This window comes from Vombatus ursinus, unplaced genomic scaffold, assembly GCF_900497805.2.
Source record: "Vombatus ursinus unplaced genomic scaffold, bare-nosed wombat genome assembly UNPS02014812.1, whole genome shotgun sequence".
Taxonomy (NCBI): Eukaryota; Metazoa; Chordata; class Mammalia; order Diprotodontia; family Vombatidae; genus Vombatus; species Vombatus ursinus.
The window spans coordinates 83,019,566-83,040,199 of record NW_020954590.1 but is presented as its reverse complement, the minus strand read 5'-3'; positions in this window follow the sequence as shown (position 1 = coordinate 83,040,199).

Genomic DNA, 20,634 nt, shown 5'->3' with positions numbered 1-20,634 from the left:
GTAAGATCAGATTAGCATTAGATTGTTTTTTTTATTAATTGGCCTAAGAAACAATAAGAGAGAAGAAAAAGTAATTTACCATATGTGGGGCCATTCTTAGTCAAAGATATTGGCAGGAGAAATGGCAGGTACCTTACAATACACTTATAATATAATACACCTATAATACATTTTTACCAAACAGAAATACTTACCAGATTTATACTTCTCAAAAAGTAACAATAAAAATCTTTACAATACAAAGAGAATTCAGTCTAATGGAACAAACACTTAATTTGGGGGTAAGAGGATTTGAGGGTGAATCCTTGATTTATTTTTTAGGATTTGTTAAAGTCTTATGGGAAGGGGCTTGCCTCACTCAGTAATACTTCACAGACAGTTCACTTTTCTTCAGGAGAGGAGTCCAAACTATGGGGTTAATATTACAAGTCTTGTGGCTAAACAGGACACTGAGGTTAAGGTGGGCTTAACCAGAGAGGGAGGATAATTATATTGACTGTTTATGGTCTATTGTGAGTCATTTGTGTGTTTTCTACTTTTTTGGGGGGGGATGAAACAAATGATGTCTATACCCAATATGCATTGCAATCAAGTTCTTGCATGAGAGCAGTGTGTTCTTTTACCCATATCTGTGGAGATCCAGACATGAGCTTTATTATGATGTTTCTCAAAGGAAATTGTGGGTGGGGATAAATTAAACCAAAATGATATGATTCTTTGAAGGGGCACCCCAGGATTAAATCTCTTCTGTTCAAGCCTGGAGCTCAAGTTACAAGGTCATGAGTTACATAAGAACAAACATTTATCCTCTCCCAGGCATACATCCTGGAAGTTCTGAAGAACAGAAGAAATATTCAGGGTGAACAAACTGGGAAATGTAATTATGTTTCCTAATTAAAGCTTTTCTGGCTTAGTGGCATCTGCAGCAAGAAGAAGATTTTCCATTTTCAGCCTATTTGTGATTGGTATTTTCCAACCCTCCCAAATCTATCTCAAGAGAGAAAATTCCTCCTTCTCAGCTTGGGGCCAACTGTGATTTATCTAAAGGTAGGAAGTCTACTCCACTATTTCCATGTTATTTTATAGTTAAGCTGAGGGGGTCTATGGTACAACGAAAGTAACTAACTTGGGTTTGCTTTTTTTAGCTAAAATAATGGGAAAAAACACCTTTATTTAGACTTGAAGAATGTATATAGTGATGTTACATGTCTTGTGCAAACTAATCATTGAATAAAATCTTAGGTCTTAATACTTTGAAAAATATATAAGTTCAGATATTGAGAATAGTGTGGGGTTAGAGTTGCTATAAATTAGAATGTAGTGGCAATATGTGTGTGTACAGGTAAATGACATTTTCCCCCACCCCTATGCTACCCCCACACTCTTGAACTGGCATGTCAGTCATAGATGGAATAATTCAGACAGGACATTACTTTGTTCTTTTATTTTTTTTTTTAGGCAATTGGGTTTAAGTGACTTGCCCAGGGTAACACAGCTAGTAAGCATCAAGTGTTCAGTCTGAGGCCGGATTTGAACTCAGGTCCTCCTGACTTCAGGGCTGGTGCTCTATCCACTGCACCACCTAGCTGCCCCTGGACATTACTTTCTTATCTTACTTGGGTGCTAAATGCCTTTTCTGGTAATAGGATCTTTACCTTTCTGCCTCTGGAAGACCAAAATAACTTTTTAAACCTTTACTGTTCCCCCCATATGATTCACTTTTGTCTCCTCACTTAAATATGGTCAAACCACCATGAGTCTATTTCTATTCATTTTAAAATACTCTTACATGCATTTTTATTTTATTTAGTGATTGGAGGGGTTAGCATCCAGAGAAGACGGGTAAAGAACCTTACAATATGCCCTGATAACATGCCCTCCAAATTTCCAGGGATTACTACTTTTCCTGCCAAGATGACTTAGATAATAGTCCTTATCATCTGTGCTTATAGCTGCACCCTAACTTAAAGCCTCCCAAATGTGCTATCTCCCCCATTTAAAATATGATTTCTTTAAAATAAGGGACTACTTTGATTTTCTATTTGTATCCCCATCACTTAACACAGTCTTCAGAAGATAGTAAATGTTTAATAAATGGTTTTTCATGAATATGGTTCATTTGATAGCATTTATTGAATATCTGTTTATTCATTCAATGATGAAAAATATTCATTCGATAGTGTTGTCTCTTGAGTATTTTCTAATAGTCCTTGAAAATCTTTGAGAACAGAGTAGCATGGATAATGAAAAGAATGCTTAGATGGGGAGAAAACAGATTTCTCACTCCATTGTTTAGAAAACATGAGATTTTAGAGCTGGAAAGGATATTAGAGAGAGTCTAGCTAAGTCTTCTAATTTTACAGATCAAGAAGTTAAGGACTAGAGAAATTAAGTGATTTGTCCAATATCACACAGAAAGTTAGTAGCAGAGCTGGATTTGGATCCATGGCTTCTATCCTCAAAATCAAGCCTTACTCCACTACCTCACATATTTACCAGCTGTGTGACATTGGACATATAGTTTCACCTTTCAGAGTTTTGAGTGCCTCATCTTAAAAATACTAAGAGTACCTCATCTTCCTGAACAGAGGAACTGAACCAGATAATCTCTTGAAATCTCTTCCATCTTTAAGAATGATATTTCTACTTTTCAATCACTTCTCAAGGGAGCCTGTTTCATTGCATGATGGCTCTTAGATTATGGTTTAACTTAACTCTGAGTTTTCCTTTCTTGGTTTTGAGTTTGATCCAAGTTTACCACCTTATACACTCCACTGCATCCTGCCTAAAAATGCTACAGATATAGCCTGATTTCTCTTTCTTTATATAGGATTGGAAGGAGAAAAGAGAGGTGAATCTGCAGCATTGCTGTTTTGTTGTTCATCCTTCATTCTCAAAGAGGACCTATGAAATCACAAGCATATCTATTGCATTTAAGTGAGGCCAAAGTCATCAGCTTGAAGGCAGGGGAAAGGCACAGACAAAAGTGCAACTAGAACCAATGTATGTGCCATCACCAAGTGAGCTTTCCCTCAAGCAAGGTGCCATAAGACACTATCCTTGGCTTAGAATGATGGCTGTAAGTTGAAAGAAGCCTGGAGGCTTGATGTATGGAAAAACCACTTAATGCTTAGAGCTATCCAAGAGCAGAATGAGCTGCCCTGGGTTGTATTTAGGTTCCCCCTCTTACTAAAATGCTTTAAACAACAGCTAACTGGCCACTTTGGTGCATTATTGAGGGGATTCTTACTCAGGTACTGGTTGGACTTCACGGCCTCTAAGATCCGATCCTACCTTTAGATTCTGTGATGGCAGAAAGGCTTGGGATTAAAAGTCTTGCATTTAAATACTTATTAGCTATGTGGCCTTGAACAAGCAACCTAACCTTTTTGAGCCTCTTTTTCATCATCTGTAAAAGCAATAGTCCTTGTAGCACAAACCTCATGGCATTATAAGAATCCAGTGACATAATATATGTAAAAGTTCTTCGTAATCATTTCATGCACCATAAAAATGTGTTTCATTATTGCTATTTTGTCCCCTGACCTCTTAAGCTACTGGGATTTCAAGCTGATCCACGTTGCTATGGCAAGGGTAGAATATGGCCTTTGACGTTAAGATTAACAACAGATGCAGCAGTTCATGAGACTAGACAGATGCGAGAAATTGGGGTTATAGCTAGTGTAAAATCCTAATTTACTGAAAATCAGATTCCTAATTAGACTCCATTACTCACTGTGGGAATAATTGTGAGTTACTAATGTGTATTTTCTGCTTGGACTTTCCTGATCAGGCATGCAGAACTCTCTCACATGGACATGGTAAACTGCTGTCAGTACAGCTTGGCACAGACTTCAGTGTAACACACCTGCTCCTCACAAGATCTCAGCTTTTTAGAACCTTGGAACTAAGCTTAATTAACATCTATATTTTTTATCTTATTTTGTTTATGAATCCTAGTATCAATAACTCAATCATTAAACATTTATTAAGGACCTACTATGTGCCAATCACTTTGTTGGGTGCTAGAGACAAAGATAAAAATGGAGTAGTCCTTGTTCTACAGGAACTTATATTCTATCAAGGGAGATAGCATATATATAAATAAGCATATAAAAACAGTAACAATAATAATAATTCCATTTATGTAGCACTTTAAGTTTTGTAAAGTGCTTTACAAATTTTATTTTTTCTCACAATAACCCTGGGAGGTCTTATTATTATTATCATCACCTCCACTTTATAGATGGAGAAACTGAGGCAGTGGTTGTGTGATTTGCCCAGGGTCACAATCTAGTAAGTGCCATTGACTAGATTTGAACTCAGATCTTCTTGGCTCTAGATTCAGCACTCTATCCACTGCACCACCTATCATTCTCTAAACTACATACAAAATAAAAATAAGGAAAATTTTTGGAGGTCATTAGCCTCTGGGGTATCAGGAAAAGTTTCATGCCAAAGGTGTTGTTTAAGCAGAATGTCAATGAAACCAAAGGAATCTAAGAGGTAAAGGTGAGGTGAACGTGCATTCCAGGTATAGGAGCAATCAGGGAAGAAGTGCAAAGATGGAATGACATTATATGAGGAATAATAAGGCCAATTTGAATAGGAGAGTGTGAGAAAGGAATTTGATTGATGTGATATATTAGAAAGGGAACTGGACAGCAGTGGATTTGCAGTCAGAGGACTTGGGATTGAATCTTGGCTTTGCTGAATTTGGAGTGAGGTAAAGTGGGTTTGAGTCCTGGTTCTACTATTGCCTACTTGTGTAGATAAGATTTTGTAGGCAATCTTTTAACCTCTCTAACCCTCTGTTTTCTCAACTGTGAAGTGAAGCAACTAGAATAGACCATCTCTAATGTCCCTTATATCTCTCAATGCGATGTCCCTATTGACTGTGAATCAGAAGATTTTGGTCCCAGAATTGTAGGTTTGGAAGAAATGTTGAAGACCATCAATCAAATCTGTACCTGACCAAAGATCCTCTATACAACACCAGAAAGAAGTAGTCATCTTGCCCTTGGTTGAAGAAGAATTTTCTTCCTCTGAAGGCACTCCATTCCATCTTTGGATGGATTTAATTGTTAAGAAACTTACCCATATATCAGACCAAAATCTGCCTTTCTGAAATTTTTACCCATTTTGTAGTTCTGCCCTTTGGGACCAAACCAAAACAAATCTAGTTCCTTGTAGACTTTTATATAACATCCCTTCAAACACTTCATAACAGCTATCATTTGTCTTCTAAGTTTTCTTTTTTTCCAGGCTAAATATCCCAAGTTGGTTCAACTAGTTTTCAAGGTCATTCTAGTTGCCCTCCTCTGAATGTTTTCTAATCTATCAATGTCCTTCCTAAAATGTGGTATCCAGAACAGAATACAATATTCCAGATGCATCTGACAAAGGCAAAGTATGGTATGACTATTGCTTTCCTTGTTCTGAAAACTATGGCTTTCAATGGTTTGACTGCCCTATTACACCATTATTTAATTATAAGCTTGTGATCCACTAATATCATCAGATCTTTTAAAGACAATTTGTAGTCTATCCACACTTTCCCCAATGTGTACTTAATGAAGTTGACTTTTTAAATTCAAGTGTGAAATTTACATTTTTTCCCTTTGAATTTTGTTTTCTTGTATGTGACCGAATGTTTTAGCCTCTCTATGTGGTTCCTGCCTTTGTCATCCAGTATGTGGCCAACATTTCTAACTCTGTGCTACCTGAATATTTGATATGCACATGACTTCAAGTTTTTTATTAAAAAAATTAAGCAATGCAGGGCAGATCATAGATCCCTGACATACTCCCAAATGTTCCTCCCAGCTGACACTGAATGACTGGATTACTGTTTCGGTTCAGTCATTTAACCAGTCCTGGATTCATCTATATTATCTTCTAATACTCCTCTTTCTTCCATAAGAATAGAATGAAAAACATTTGTTAGATGTTTTGCTGCAATCTAAGTAAACTATATCTGCAATATTCTTCTGTTATTATGTCTAGTAACTCTCAAAATGTCATTAGGGTGAAATGACTTGATATTGATGAAGCTATACTGTCTCTTTGTGATCATCATGTCCTTTTCTTGGTGTTTACTAATGATTCTTTGACTAGCACATTCTAGAATTTTGCTAGGAATTCAAGTCAAACTTACTGCTCTTTAAATGACAGATTCTGCCCTCTATACTTTTTATTTTGAAAACTAGGATGTTTATGCTTCTCCAAGTCCTATGGTACAACTTTCAGTCTCCACAACCTTTCAGAATCAATGACAGTGGCACTACCATCTCATCTGCCAGTCCTTCCAAATCTAGTCAACTATATTTATTAAGTGCCTACTATGATACACCACTGTGCGGTGGTTAAGAAAAAAAATTCTCACAAATCTCATGTTTTAATGGAAGAGATAATTTGCAAACAAGCAACTATATATAAACAAGATATGTACAGGATATGTTTTAGATGACCTCGGAGGGAAGTTATTAGCATTGAGACAGAATGGGAACCAGGGAATTTATGAAGCAGAGATGAAGAGGAAGAGAATTCTAGGGATAGGAGATAGTGAAAATGCACAGAATCAGGGGATGGAGTGTCATACAAATGAGGGAAGGAAAAAAGAAAGGAAGGAAGGAAGGAAAGGGGGAAGGAAGAGAGATAATAAGCAGTTATGGAGTGCTACTATTGCCAGGCTCTTTGCTAGGCACCTTACAAATATTATCTCCTTTGATCCCCATAACAACCCATGTGTTATTATTATCCCCATTTCAGAGTTGAGGAAATTGAGGCAGACAGAAATAAGTGATTTGCCCAAGGTCATACAACTAGTAAGTTTCTGAGACTGGATTAGAATTCAGGTCTTTCTGACTCCAGGTTCAGCATTCTATTCACTGTGCCACCTAGCTGTCTTTAGAACAGCAAGGAGACAAATGTCATTGGACCTTACGGTATGTGAGAGTAAGGTATTAGAAGATTGGAAATGGGGGCTGCTAAGTGGCGTAGTGGATAGAGCATCAGCCCTGAAGTCAGGAGGACCTGAGTTCAAATCCAACCTCAGAACAAACATTTGACACTTACTAGCTGTGTGACCCTGGGCAAGTCACTTAACCCCAATTGCCTTAAAAAATGTAAAAGAAAAGAAGACTGGAAACATAAGAGGGGACAAGATTATAAATAGAATGAATACCAAACAAAATGTTTTATATTTGACCCTGGAGGTGATAGGGAGTTGGAATTTTTTTGAATGGGGAGTGTGTGATATGTTCACACCTGTGCTTGAGGAAGACTAATTTGACAGCTGAGTGGAGGAAGGACTGGAGAGAAGAGAATCTTGAAGCAGGGAGACCAACTTGAAGCCTATTGCAATAATATAGGCATGAGGTAATGAATGTTTGCTACCAGTGTGGTGGCAGTGTCAGAGGAGAGAAGGGAGTATATACAAGAGATGTGATGAAGATAAAAATAACAGAGCTTGGCAATAGATAGGATATGGAAGGTGTGAGATAGAATAAGTCAAGGATGATAGCTAGGTTTCAATCCTAGTTAAGTGGGAAGAAAGTGGTATCCTTAAAAATGATAGAGACATTAGGAAGACAAAAGGATTGGAGGGGAAGATAATGAGTTCAGTTTTGGACGTGTCATTTGAAAAGTTTATGTGATATTTGGTTCAAGGTATCTAATAGGCAGTTAGAAGGTAAGATAAAGGTTTGAGCTAGATAAATTGAGCTGAGAGTTATCTGCATGTAGATGATAATTGAATACATGGAAACTGATGAGATCACCAATTGAAATAGTATAGATGAAGACAAGAGGGCCCAGGATAGAACCCTGTGGTATACCCATAGTTAGTGAATTCAGTCTGGATGAAGACCTAGTAAAGGAGTCTAAGAAGGAGTGGTCAGACAGGTAGGAGGAGAACCAGGAAAGAGGTGCCACAGAAACTTAGAGAGGAGAAAATATCCAGGAGAAGAGGGTAATTGACTGCATCAAAGGCTGCAGAGAGATCAAGAAACATGAGGATTGAAAAAAAGGTCATCAGATTTAGAGATGAAGATGTCAGTGGTAACTTTGGAGAGAGTGGTCTCAGCTGAATGATGAGGTCAGAATGAAGAACAGAAAGGAAGCAGAGGCATTGATTATAGAAGGCCTTCTCAAAAGATTAGTCACAAAAAGAAGGAAAGATTAAGGTCAAGAGCTAGCAAGGATGGATGAGGTATTAAGTGAGGTTTTTTTGAGGATCAGGGAAAATGGATGTTTCTGTAGGCAGCTGAGAAGCAACCAGTAGACAGAGAAAGGTTGAAAATTAGTGAGAGACTAGGGTCTATAAGAGGGGCAATCTGTTGGAGAAGATAGGAGGGAATGGGATTACTTGTACAAATAGAAAGGTGAACTTTCAGTACACTGGGATGTCATTATCCAGGCTTTGTACCCTGCTTATAGAAGAGATCATCCCAACTTTTCAAAAACTAGCTATATAACCTTTAGGAATTCAACGAACCTTCCTGGCCTTAGATGTCTCTTCTACAATTTAAAGAAAGGTGGAAAAGGATAAGAATTCTACTGTGATTTCATTGGTAAAAACAATTCTCTCATGAGGGAATTTTCTCTACCAATGCCACTTGACACCTTTCCCAAAATTTAGAATCACCTAGAGTACTGATTCATTATATATTTTGTCTTGGTTCACATATCCCCTGTATGGATCAGAAACAGGACTTGAACATTCTCCTAACCCCAAGGGCAGCTTTCTAGCCATTACACCACACTGCTTCTAATAAAAAAAGTTCAATAATAATATCTTACATTATAGATGCAGCATAATACAGTGAAATGAGCCCAGGATTTAGATCAAAAGATCTGGTTTCTGATCCTTTATTAGCTCCTACTTACCTAATAATGTGACCAGAGAGAAGTCCCTTAATCTGGGCTTTGATTTAGTCATTTCTAAAGTAGGATGGGGGAGTGGAGAGGACTGGACTGTATGACTAATGAGATCCTCACCAGCTTGAAATCTCTCAGGCTAGAATAACAATTGTATCTGTCTTACAGTTTATAAGGAATGGCAATAGGCTTTTCAGCTGAGGGGAATCAGTACAAATCCTCTTTTTTTTTTAAATGTGAGTAATCTGGGGACAGAGAAATTAAATGAATTGCTCAAAGTCACACAGTTAGTAAGGAGATGAGCCAGGACTTGGGATTAGGGTTAGGAGCCAAACTCCAATGCTCCCATTTTTAGGCCAGGGGTCTTTCACCTAGGGATTGCTAGGTGATGCAGTGAATAGAGTATTAGGCCTGGAGTCAGGAAGAACTGAGTTCAAATTTGGCTTCAGACACTAACTTGGTGATCCTGGGCAAGTCACTTAACCCTGTTTGCCTTAGTTTCCCCATATGCAAAATGAGCTGGAGAAGGAACTGGCAAACCACTTCAGTAACTTTGCCAAGAAAACTCCAAATGTGGTCACAGAGAGGTGGTCAGACTGAAATAATTGAACAACAACAACCAGTATCTTTGCCAAGAAAACCCCAGAATGGAGTCACGAAGAATTGGACATGACTGAACCACAACTTTTCCCTATACCAAACTGTCTCTCTCCCTTGAGTTTCACAATAATCCTCTGAAGTAGGCAGAGGAAGTAGTGGGAGGGAAATACTTTTCTTCTATATCATTCTTTCATTACAATGCACTTTGTATTGCCTCATTTGATCTTTGTTACAACTCTGTAAGGTTGGTACTGAAGGCATTATTATTCCCATCTCATAGATAAGGAAACTGAAGCACAGATCACGTTAGGTGATTTGCCCAGTATAACATAGATAAAATGGTTTCTGTGTCCTTTCAATTTCTAACATTCTTTCATCCTTTGACAACATTTCCACAATTCCAATAATCCTTTAACTGCTTATTGAAATATAAGAGATATACTCATCTGTTCACTGAGGAAATTGATTTATCTCAGAGGAAGTTTCCTGCCCTATCAAACAGATACACTGTTGCCTGATACCCTTATTTACGCAGTAAAAAAAGTTACTAGCTTTAAAACTGGCTGCTTTATTCCTAGGTCATCTTTGACTATTTTTGCTCAACCTTAATGTGTTGATTTCCCAAGTAAAGCAGGAAGTCAGAGCCCTTGATCTTCTTTTTCTGTTCCATCTGGCACCACACCAAGCACACAGCAGGTGACTGAGATCTACCTGTGGACCTAATGAGATATTTTAGGCAGATTCCCATGATCCTAAAGATCTGAATCTTGTGTTGCTGCCAAACAACACAGTGACTGATCACTGGGGAGGAGGGCACGAGGGAAGGGTGAGTCAGGGTCATAAAATCAGAGACTTAGAACTAGAAACAACCTTAGAGGTTATGTAGTCCCACTTCCTCATTATACAGATGAGGAAACTGAGGTCTAGCATTATAACTGACTAGTCCATGACCAAGAAGCCAAGAAGTGCCTGAAGCAAGATTCCCTTCTAGGTCTTCCTGTCTCTAAACCCAGCACTCTGTCCACACCATACTACACCTCATAGTAGATGTAGACTACCATTTAAGACAAGTCCTGGACTCACGTGATGGAATTACAAGTTGGGGTAGGTACAATATAGAAGAAGGAGGAGGAGGAAGAATAGAAGGATGAGAAGGAGAGAAGCACAAGGAGGTGAAAGAAGAGGAGACACAGTGGTGAAGATGATGATATTGTGTGTGTTAAATCCTGCCATTTTAGAGGTACCAAATTAATGCTACATTCCAATTTCCATTTTTCCAACCTATAACCAGTAAATTCAGTTTGATCCTACAAGAATCATTAAGTGCCTATCATGTGTATAGTATCTACCAAGTGTGCCTGGAGGAAAGTATAAGACAGGGTCACTTCACTCATGAGGCTTAAAGTAGAGTAAGAGGGTAGAACATAAAAATAGCTAGCTGTAATACCTCAGAGTACCTAATAAATACATAAAGGAGGTACAAAAAGTTGTATGAAATCCAAGGGGGAAATTGTGATCACTGATGGGAAGAGCCAAAGAAGGCTTCATGGAAGAAATGGAATTTTAGTAGGGCTTTAAAATCTGGGCAAGAATTCACTAGGCAAAGAATGAGAGACAGGATGTTTCAGACATAAGAAACACTGTTGGGGGGAACTGTAAAGGTTGGGAAATTGGGGTATTAACAAGTAAGTACAGGTGCACAGGTAGTACTTAAATAGATACAGGTTATTATTAAGCTAGAAAAGTAGGGTGTCGGCTGATTTTGGAGGTTCTCAAATGCCATGCTAAGGAGTTTGAACTTTAGGTAAATGAGAACAAGTGAAGGGTATTGAAGAGAAGTGATATGACCAGATGAATGCATGAGAAGAGTTATGGCAGTAGTATGATGCATGGTTTAGGGGTGAGAGAGAATAGACTCAGGAAGATTTGTTAGGAGGCTATTGTAATAGTCCAGGTAAGGAGACTCTATACTAGGGTAGTGGCAGTGAGAATATGGAACAGGTAACAGATATGGACTGCAAGAGGTACAGATTTTGAAAGTCAGAGGTTACCCCAAACACCACCTAGGCCAATCTATATTCCAAATCAATTCCCAATTACAAACAAGAGGTCATTCAGTCTCTGCTTAAATATCTCCAAGAAGGGGAAACCTACCACCCTTCAAAGAAGTCCATTCCACATCACCACTTGTTGGAATTCTTGCCTGACATTAAGCCTAAATTTTCTTCTTTGCAACTTCCCTTCCATTGCTCCTAATTCTATCTAATCCCTCCTTTACCAGTCCTTCAAATACCTGAATAGAGCTATCCTGTTCTCCATGAGTCCTTTCTGCTCCAGGCTAAATGAAATCAATTCATGAACTGATATTCATATGGCATGTACTCCTTTACTATGCAGGTTGCTGTCTTCTGGTTGTTGCCCAAGTTACCAATGTTCCTCTTAAGTCATGGCACCCATAAAGGAACACAATTCTCTAAATGAGATCTGAAAACAGCAGGGTAGAAATTACCATTTCCCTATTCCTGAAAGGGTCATGCCTCTCAGTATATCCCAATATTGCACTGGCTTTTTTCTTTTTTTTTGGCTGCCACATTACATTGTGGATTCATGTTGAACTTGCAGTACGCTAAAACTTTCATCTAATACATATCTCCCCTGTCTTGTACTGGTGAAGTTGTTGGGTTTTTTTTTTTGTTTGTTTGTTTTTTTTTTTTTGCCCAAATAGAAGACTTTCCATTTATGCTTACTGAAATTTATCTTATTAGATTCAACCCAGTATTCTAGCCTGTCAAGATTTTTTCAGATCTTGACTCTATCATCCAATGAGTTAGCTGTTCTTTCCAACTTTGTGTTATCTGCAAATTTAATGAGCACAGCATCTATGCCTTTATCCAATACATTGGTAAAAATGTTAAATAGCACAGATCCCTAAGGTGCTCTACTGGAGACCTGCTATTATTTTAACATTAACTTATTAACAACTATTCTCTGAGTCTGGTCACCCAACCAATTATGAATTCATGTAATTGTAGCCCACATGCACCCATCTTCTCCACAAGAATAGTATGAGATATTTTATAAAGGGGAGGGGAAGTAATAAGCATTTATAAGAACCTACTACATGCTGGTGTACTTTGTGCTAAATGTATTATAAATATTATCTCATTTGGTTCTCACAACCCTGGGAGGCAGGTGCTGTTATTATCCCCATTTTACAGTTTAAAAAAACTGAGACAGGGGCAGCTAGGTGGCACAGTGGATAGAACACTGGCCCTGGAGTCAGAAGGACCTGAGTTCAAGTCCGGCCTCAGACACTTGACACTTACTAACTGTGTGACCCTGGGCAAGTCACTTAACCCTGATTGCCTTACCAAAAAAAAAGGCAAAAAAAATGTAAAAAAAAAAAACCTGAGACAAACAGAAATTGAGAGATTTGTCCAGGACCACACAGCTAGTCAATATCTAAAGTTAGATTTGAACTTGTCTTCCTTGTTCCAGGCCCAGTGCTCTACCCATTGTTCTACTCAGCTGCCTTTTTTTTAAAAAAAAGAAATATCTTTGCAAAATCTAGCTAAACTGTTTACACAGCAATCAAAAGTATTTACTAGTTTAGTAAACTGAACAAAAAGGAAATGAAGTTAGTCTGGCATAACCTATTCTTGATAAAGCCATGCTTACTCTTTTCATTAACCATTTCCATTTCTAAATATTTGCCAACCATGTCTTTAGTGATCTCAAATTTCATCAGGAATTGAACCTGTAGTTTGCACATTCTGCTCTCTACTTACCAAAATCAGGACAATATTTCTCCTTTTCCAGTCCTGTGGTAAATTTCTAATTTTCCATAATCTTTGAAATATCATTTTCAGGGGCTCAGCAGTCAGAGCTACAAGTTCTTTTAGGCTCAAGGAATGAGCCTAACTTGAATTCATCCTCTAATGGGCATTTATCTAATAGTCTTTTCTCAGTCCTCATCCTTCATGAGGTCTTTGCAGCCTTTGACTCTATCAATCAACCTTTTTCCCTTGACACTCTCTTCTCTCTAGATTTTTATAACATGCACCTCTTGGTTCTCCTCCTACCCATTAGACTACTCCTTCTCAGTCTCCTTTGCTGGATCTTCACCCAGGTCATGTCCACTAACTGCGGGTGTCCCAGAAGGCTCTGTCCTGGACCCTTTTCTCTTCTCCCTTTATACTATTTCACTTGGTAATCTCATCAACTCCTGTAATCCAATTGTCATCTCTATGTGGATGATTCTCAGGTCTACTTATCTAGCTCTAACCTTTCCACTGACCTCCAGTGTTGCACCTCTTACTGCCTATTAGACATCAAACTGAATGTACTGTACATATCTAAAGCTCATCGTGTCTGAAACTGAACTCATTATCTTTCTACCCCAACCCCCCCCCTTCCAAACTTCCCTACTACTACTACAGGCACCATCATCCTCCCATTCCAGCTCACAAACTCGATATCATCCTTGACTCCTCATTCTCCTTCACCCATCTGTTGCCAACACCTCTTGATTTTGTGTAATATCTCTCAAATATGGTCCCTTCTCTCCTTTAACACTGCCACCACCCTGGTGCAGGTCCCTTCCACCAACACCACCCACATTCAATAAACTCTCTTGGCTTCCTACGATTCTAGGACCAAATATAAAACTTTCTATTTGTTTTTCAAAGCCCTTTATAACCTACAATTTAATTGCCTCTGACACTAACTGTGCAAATAAGTCTGGACTCAGTTTCCTTATATGTAAAACTGTGATATTAATACTTCTGGTAACTACCCTTCAGAGTTATTTTTAGGCATGAGTGAATTGATGTCCATAAAGCATTTTGGAAAAATTTAAAGCACTATGTAAGTGTAAATTATTATTAGCATGAGTATTCTTACCTTCACATCTTTGCTAATATCATTCCTTATACCTAGAATGTCCTTCTTCCCCATCGTAATCTATTAAAGTCTTCCCTGTTATTCAAAGCAAACTTAAAAAACCATCTCACTGATCCTCCAAGGCAGAAGTGATTTCTCTTTCTTGTTAACTCAGTCAATTAAAACCTTACTTTTCTTCTCTCTGATATGTTCCGTAGGTTATTGTTCTTTCCATTATTTGTTTATATCTTATCAACAGTAATAGATGGCCTTGCTTACCTTTGAATCTCCCCCAGTTCTCAATATATGTAGCATTATTTCTATAGTAGGAAGTTTATAAATATTTATTGAACAAATAAGTAAATGTAAGAAGCAATCAGTATGACAATTCATTAAACACTTATTGAAAGGCAGCTAGCTGGTGCAGTGCATAGAGTGCTGGGCCTAGAGTCAGGAAGACTCATCTTCTTGTGTTAAAATTTGGCTTCAGGCACTTATTAACTGTGTGACCCCGGAACTTCACCCTGTTTGTCTCAGTTTACTCATCTGAAAAGTTGAGCTGGAGCAACAAACCACTCCAGTATCTTTGCTAAGAAAACCTCAAATGGAGTCACAAAAAGTTGGACATGACTGAAAAACAACTGAACAGCAAAAAAACATTTATTAAATGCCTAGTTATGTGAAGCAATGAGTTAGGTACTAGGCATAAAAAGATGAAAAAAGAAATAGTCCCTACCACAAGGGAGATTATAACCTCTTATAACTATGAGACCCTTGTATTTATATAGTCATTTCTATTTCAATATATGCTCATATAAATTATCCTATTCTATTGCCACTATAGTCCTGAGAGATAGGTCATTTCCCAGTTCCACTTCCAAATCAACAAACTAAGCTTCCTGAATTCTGACCATCATTAAATGTCTCTCCCACCCTCCAATGGAACCTTGGCCTCTTGTCTCTGAAACCATCCTGGGCTCTTTTAAATGAACTTTTGCTTTATCTTGCCTGGTTCCCAGGCAAGTTGTCACTTTCTAGCATAATTTCCAAGCTTTGCCATTATACATAACCTCTCCCCTCTCCCTTTCTAACTTCCCTTGATAGATTGTCTTCCCTCATTACAATGGCAGCTCCTTGAGGGCAGGAACCATCTTGCCTTTTTGTATTTATATTTCTGACACTTATCACATTGCCTATCCTTGGCCCTCTTTTCTTCTCTCTCTATACTGTTTCTCTAGGTATTCTCATCAGTTCCCATGGACTTAATATCATCTCTATGCTGACGATTCTCAGATCTACTTATCCAGTTCTATCTACCCTTTCTCCTAACCTAAACTTGCATCTCCAATTGTCTGTTGGACATCTGGAATTGGGTGTTTTTAGAAATCTTAAGCACAACATAATGAAAACTGAACCCATTTGTTTACCCCCCCATGCACACATACAAACCCTCTGCCTTCAAAACTTCTTTATTATTGTCCATAATACCACCATCCTCCCAGTCACCCAAGCTTGAAACCTAGATGTCATCCTTGACTTCTCACTTTGTCTCATCTCCCATATTCAATCTGTTGCCAAGGCCTATCAATTTTATCTTCATAATCTCTCTCATAAGGCCTTTCTCTCCACTCACATTGCCACCATTTGTGCAAGCTCTCATCACTTCATGCCTTAACTATGGCAAAATACTGATGGCTGGTTTGTCTGCCTCAAGTCTCTCTCCACTCCAGTCCATTCTCCACTCAGCTGCTATCAAAGTAATCTCCCTAAAGCAGAGGTCTGACCATGTCACCCTCTTCCTACTTAAAAAACTCCAGTGACTCCTTATCATTTCAAGGACCAAATATAAAATCCTTGATTCAGCATTCAAATCTCTTAATAATCTTCCCCTTTGCCTTTACAGTCCTTTTACATCTTATACTTCCCCCAAGTACTCCATGATCCAATGACACTGGTTTCCTTCCTATTCTTTATACAAGACACTCCAGCTCTGGACATCAGGAATTGTCAATGGCTGTCCTCCATGCCTGAAAATCTCTTCTTTCTCATCTTCACTTCTTGAATTCCTTAGCTTCCTTCAAGTTCCAGCTAAAATCCTACTTTTTACAGGAAACCTTTCCTGACCCGTCTTAATCCTAGTGCATTCCTTCTGATAATTACTTCCAATTTATCCTGAATATGGCTTGTTTGCTCATAGTTTTTTTCCATGTTATATTCCATATTAGACTGTGAACTCTTTGAGAGCTGGGACTGTCTTTTACCTTTCTTTGTATTCTTTAGCATAGTACCTGGAACATAGTAGACTCTTAATAAAGGTTTATTGACTGACTAAGTGCTCTATCATATACCATACTACAAATCTATCTATCTATCTATCTATCTATCTATCTATCTATCTTTCTATCTATCTTCTATTTATCTATCAAAAGTTAATTCCCAAGATTATTAGGAGAATCAAATGAGATTATATGTGGGAAAACTCTTGGTTCATAAATCATTATGTCTAAATACAAAGTGACATTCATTTAGTCATTATTATCAATTATCATCATCTTTTATATAAATGGGAACTGATAAATGATTCACTCAAAGTCACAAGGGAAGTTAATGATACAGATGAAAAGAAGCAGCAAAGTCTAAAGTAGGAACTTTGCGTGTGGAGTCTTGGATCCACTAATTAACTTGTACCACTGGACAATTTACAATTTCTCTGAACCTCACTTTCCTCACCTATAAAATGAGGATGCCAATATTCACACTCTCAGGATTGTTGTGAGAAAAGTACTTTGTAAATTGCATAATACAATGTATACGTAAGTGCTAGTCCCTTGTAAGGGCTTAATAAATGCTTTTCCATTCCATTCCAATGCTTTTTCCATAAGAAGTCCTTTCCCCTCAAAAGACAATAAAAGAAAAGTTGCATGAAAAAGAAAACATTTCCATAACTGGTAATGATATTGACAGAATCAAGAAGGGAAAAGCTATGAAATCTTAAATTTACTCCAGAAATATGAACATCTAAACCTTGATAAATGAGCCATATATTTGAAGGGCATTATAGTGTTCCTAGACATGTAAGTGAAATTTGAAAATACACGCAAGGAACTATACTCTTTGACCCAAAAATCCCACTGTTAAGACCATATCTGAGAGTCTTACAAAAAAAATTAAGTACTTGACATTAACAAAGAGATACAAAGCAGCATTATTTGTAATTTAGCAAAATAACCTGTAACATAAATATCCAATAACAGAATAGTTAAATTATAATATACTCATGTATTAAAATATTATAGTGCCAATGTGATTGGCAACTATAAGGACTATAAAGTACTATGGAAAGACCTTTATGAAATTATGAAAAATCAAAATCAGAAATTACAAATCAACTACAACCATGTAAAAGACAAAATGGGATGGAATAAACAAAGAGTCCTGATGGAGACTTACTGGGAGGGACTGAAAGGTTGTTATTTGACTGGACCTGTGTTTTCCTCAGTGTAGGGAGCTCTAGAGGAAGAACTTTCTCTTCCATTGAAGGGAAGCACCTCCTCAGCAATTTAATCTTAGAGAAGTGACTGTGAAGATGAGAAGTAACTAGCCCAAGGTCACAGAGTCAGTACTCCTTAAAAGTGGGAAAAGCTCTTCTAGCATTTAGAACATTGAAATTTATTTTGAATAAAATATTCAATAGTTAAAAAGCAAGTTAATGTGTTGCATGGATCATGGATGTGAAGTTTTTAATACATTAATAAAGAGGAAATTATATATGAAATTCATTATCAACATAGAACTATGAGATTAATCATATACACTCATAATGGAATTAAATGATCCAAATGTCCTAGAAGCAAATAAAGCTGACTGCCTGGTCTTTCCATATTGGTGGAATTTGCTTCTCCTAGTCTTATATTTACAATGAATTTGTCCACTTTGCAAGATCTGTCAAAACTCACATCTTGTTTGGAGAATCTGTGTGACAGAGTGAGTAGATAAAGCATTAGAGTCATCAAGACCAGTGTTCAAATGCTACTCCAGACACTTAATAGCTGTATGACCCCGGCCATGTCACTGAACTTCTTTCAGTCTCAGTTTCTTCATCCATAAAATGGGGGTAATAATAGGACCTACCTCACAGAATTGCTGTGAGGAACAAATGAGATAGGATAATGTAAGGCACTTTAAAGTGTTGTATAAATGTTATCAAGAAAGAGTATAAGCTATTTCCTTAGGATTAAAAACTGGTAGCTTTCTTCTAAAGGAAGTTAAAATGGACTGCTGATATCTCTAGAGTAAAACTGGGGGTTGGGGGAGGGTCACATGGGGAAACCCAGACTATCTTGTTTAAGCACAGCTTTACCTAAATTCCTGTCTGAAGGATATTGTGCTTTATCACTCCTCTTTGAGGACATCTTATTCAGAGACTCTTTGAACCTGATCAGAAAAGAATCATTTTCCAATGACGGCATCGTCATGTATTCCATTTGTGTCAATAGTGGAAGTTCTCCCTGTCAGTCATGGAGTAGCTGCTGATTCTTAGTTTATTCTCTTTATGACGGGTGAAAGAGCTAATGCTATCAGCCTTGCAGATAAGCTTTATCTCTACTTTGGTGGGAGCACCTTCCAATAAAGTGGTCAGAATTCATCCCCTGGCTCACTGGCACATCCCTCTGCCACTCTTGTCACAGACCAGTTCACCACTCACCCTTCCAACATAAGTACTAATGGATATAGGCTCCCTGTACACCATAGCCATGCTCTAATTTAGTAACCAGGCACAGAGTCATCTGCTTCTACTTGCTTTTACATTTGCTAAAAGGTAACTGTGAGGCAGGCATGAGTTCCAACACAGGTAGAACCACAGAGATCTCTTATTTTTAAAAATGATAAAGTTGAATGACAATAGGCAGGAAGAGCTAATCAATGTGAGTGTGCCTCAGAGAAAGAATGTCAGGTAAAGCTGTGCCCAGAGCTTTCTACGTGATCAACATAGAAACCATGCATCAAAATATCTTCTTCTTTCAATGAAAAGATTAAACCAAGTCTAATAACCCAATTCTAATGGGTTGATTATTAGGAAGGACTATGGTGAGTAGTGACTCCTAACTATAACATGAGAATTTTCTTCTTCACTAAGGTAGGTATTTGTTATTTAGAATAGAATTCACCTTATACTTCCCTGCATGTGGAATTCAGTAGCTTGCTTCAGTGTAATGCAATACATGTTTAAGTGTCAATAATAATAACATATAGCATGTTTGCAATGTATTTTATGTATTTTGAATCACTTGAATTTCACAGCATCTCTCAATGTCCATGAGACTGTGCTAGCCTAGCAAGAGACATTAAGATTAATAAGTAGTCTAACTTGGAATCAGGAAGGTGAGTTCAAATCCCATTTCTGACACATGTTCGCTGTTCAGCCTTGGGTAGTTCACTTAATATAGTGCCAATCACAATGCCCTAACAGAAAGTATGCACTTAATAAAGGCATGTTGACTGATCAATAACCTCTCAGTGCCCCATCCCAGACACTTCTCTAATACTATAAGATGCAATACGGTTGCATATTTGGTATGGTTAGAGGAAGTTATCTATACTGGTTAAATCAAAGACCCAAACCAAAAAAAGATGGAAAAGATATGATCAGGTCCCTGCTTTCCTAGAGCTTAAAACTAGTAATATACCAAGATAAATCCACAAATAATTATGATATAAAATAATCACAAAAGTAAAATAAACTGGTATTACTGGTAGTAAATGTTGTAGAAAAATAGGCCAATAACTTATTAAATATCCCTAAACAGTCTCTAAAACAAGGGTGAACAATGAGCAACCATGTCTTAAATATATAAACTGTAATTCTTAGAGATTCCAAACTTATCATCATAGAATAACCATTTTTTTCTGGTACATGTGGTGAAACTAGTTTGTTCATCACTGGAGAGAATGAATTTTACATTGGCCCCCTTGCCACATATCAGTATGATAGCTGATATTCTCTTTATATAGCATAGGCATGCAGATTCATAGGGAACATGGAATCATCCCTAAATACGCACATAAAAACACACATACATAGGTACATAAACATGATGTATGAATTATGTATCAGACAAGGGGAGTGATAACTCTGAAATTTTTTTTTCATTCCAAAATCTTGCTGAAGGCTTACATACTCCCTCATGTCCCCATATTACCTCTCCACAAAAAGAAAGGAAGAAAGAAAGAAAGAAAGAAAGAAAGAAAGAAAGAAAGAAAGAAAGAAAGAAA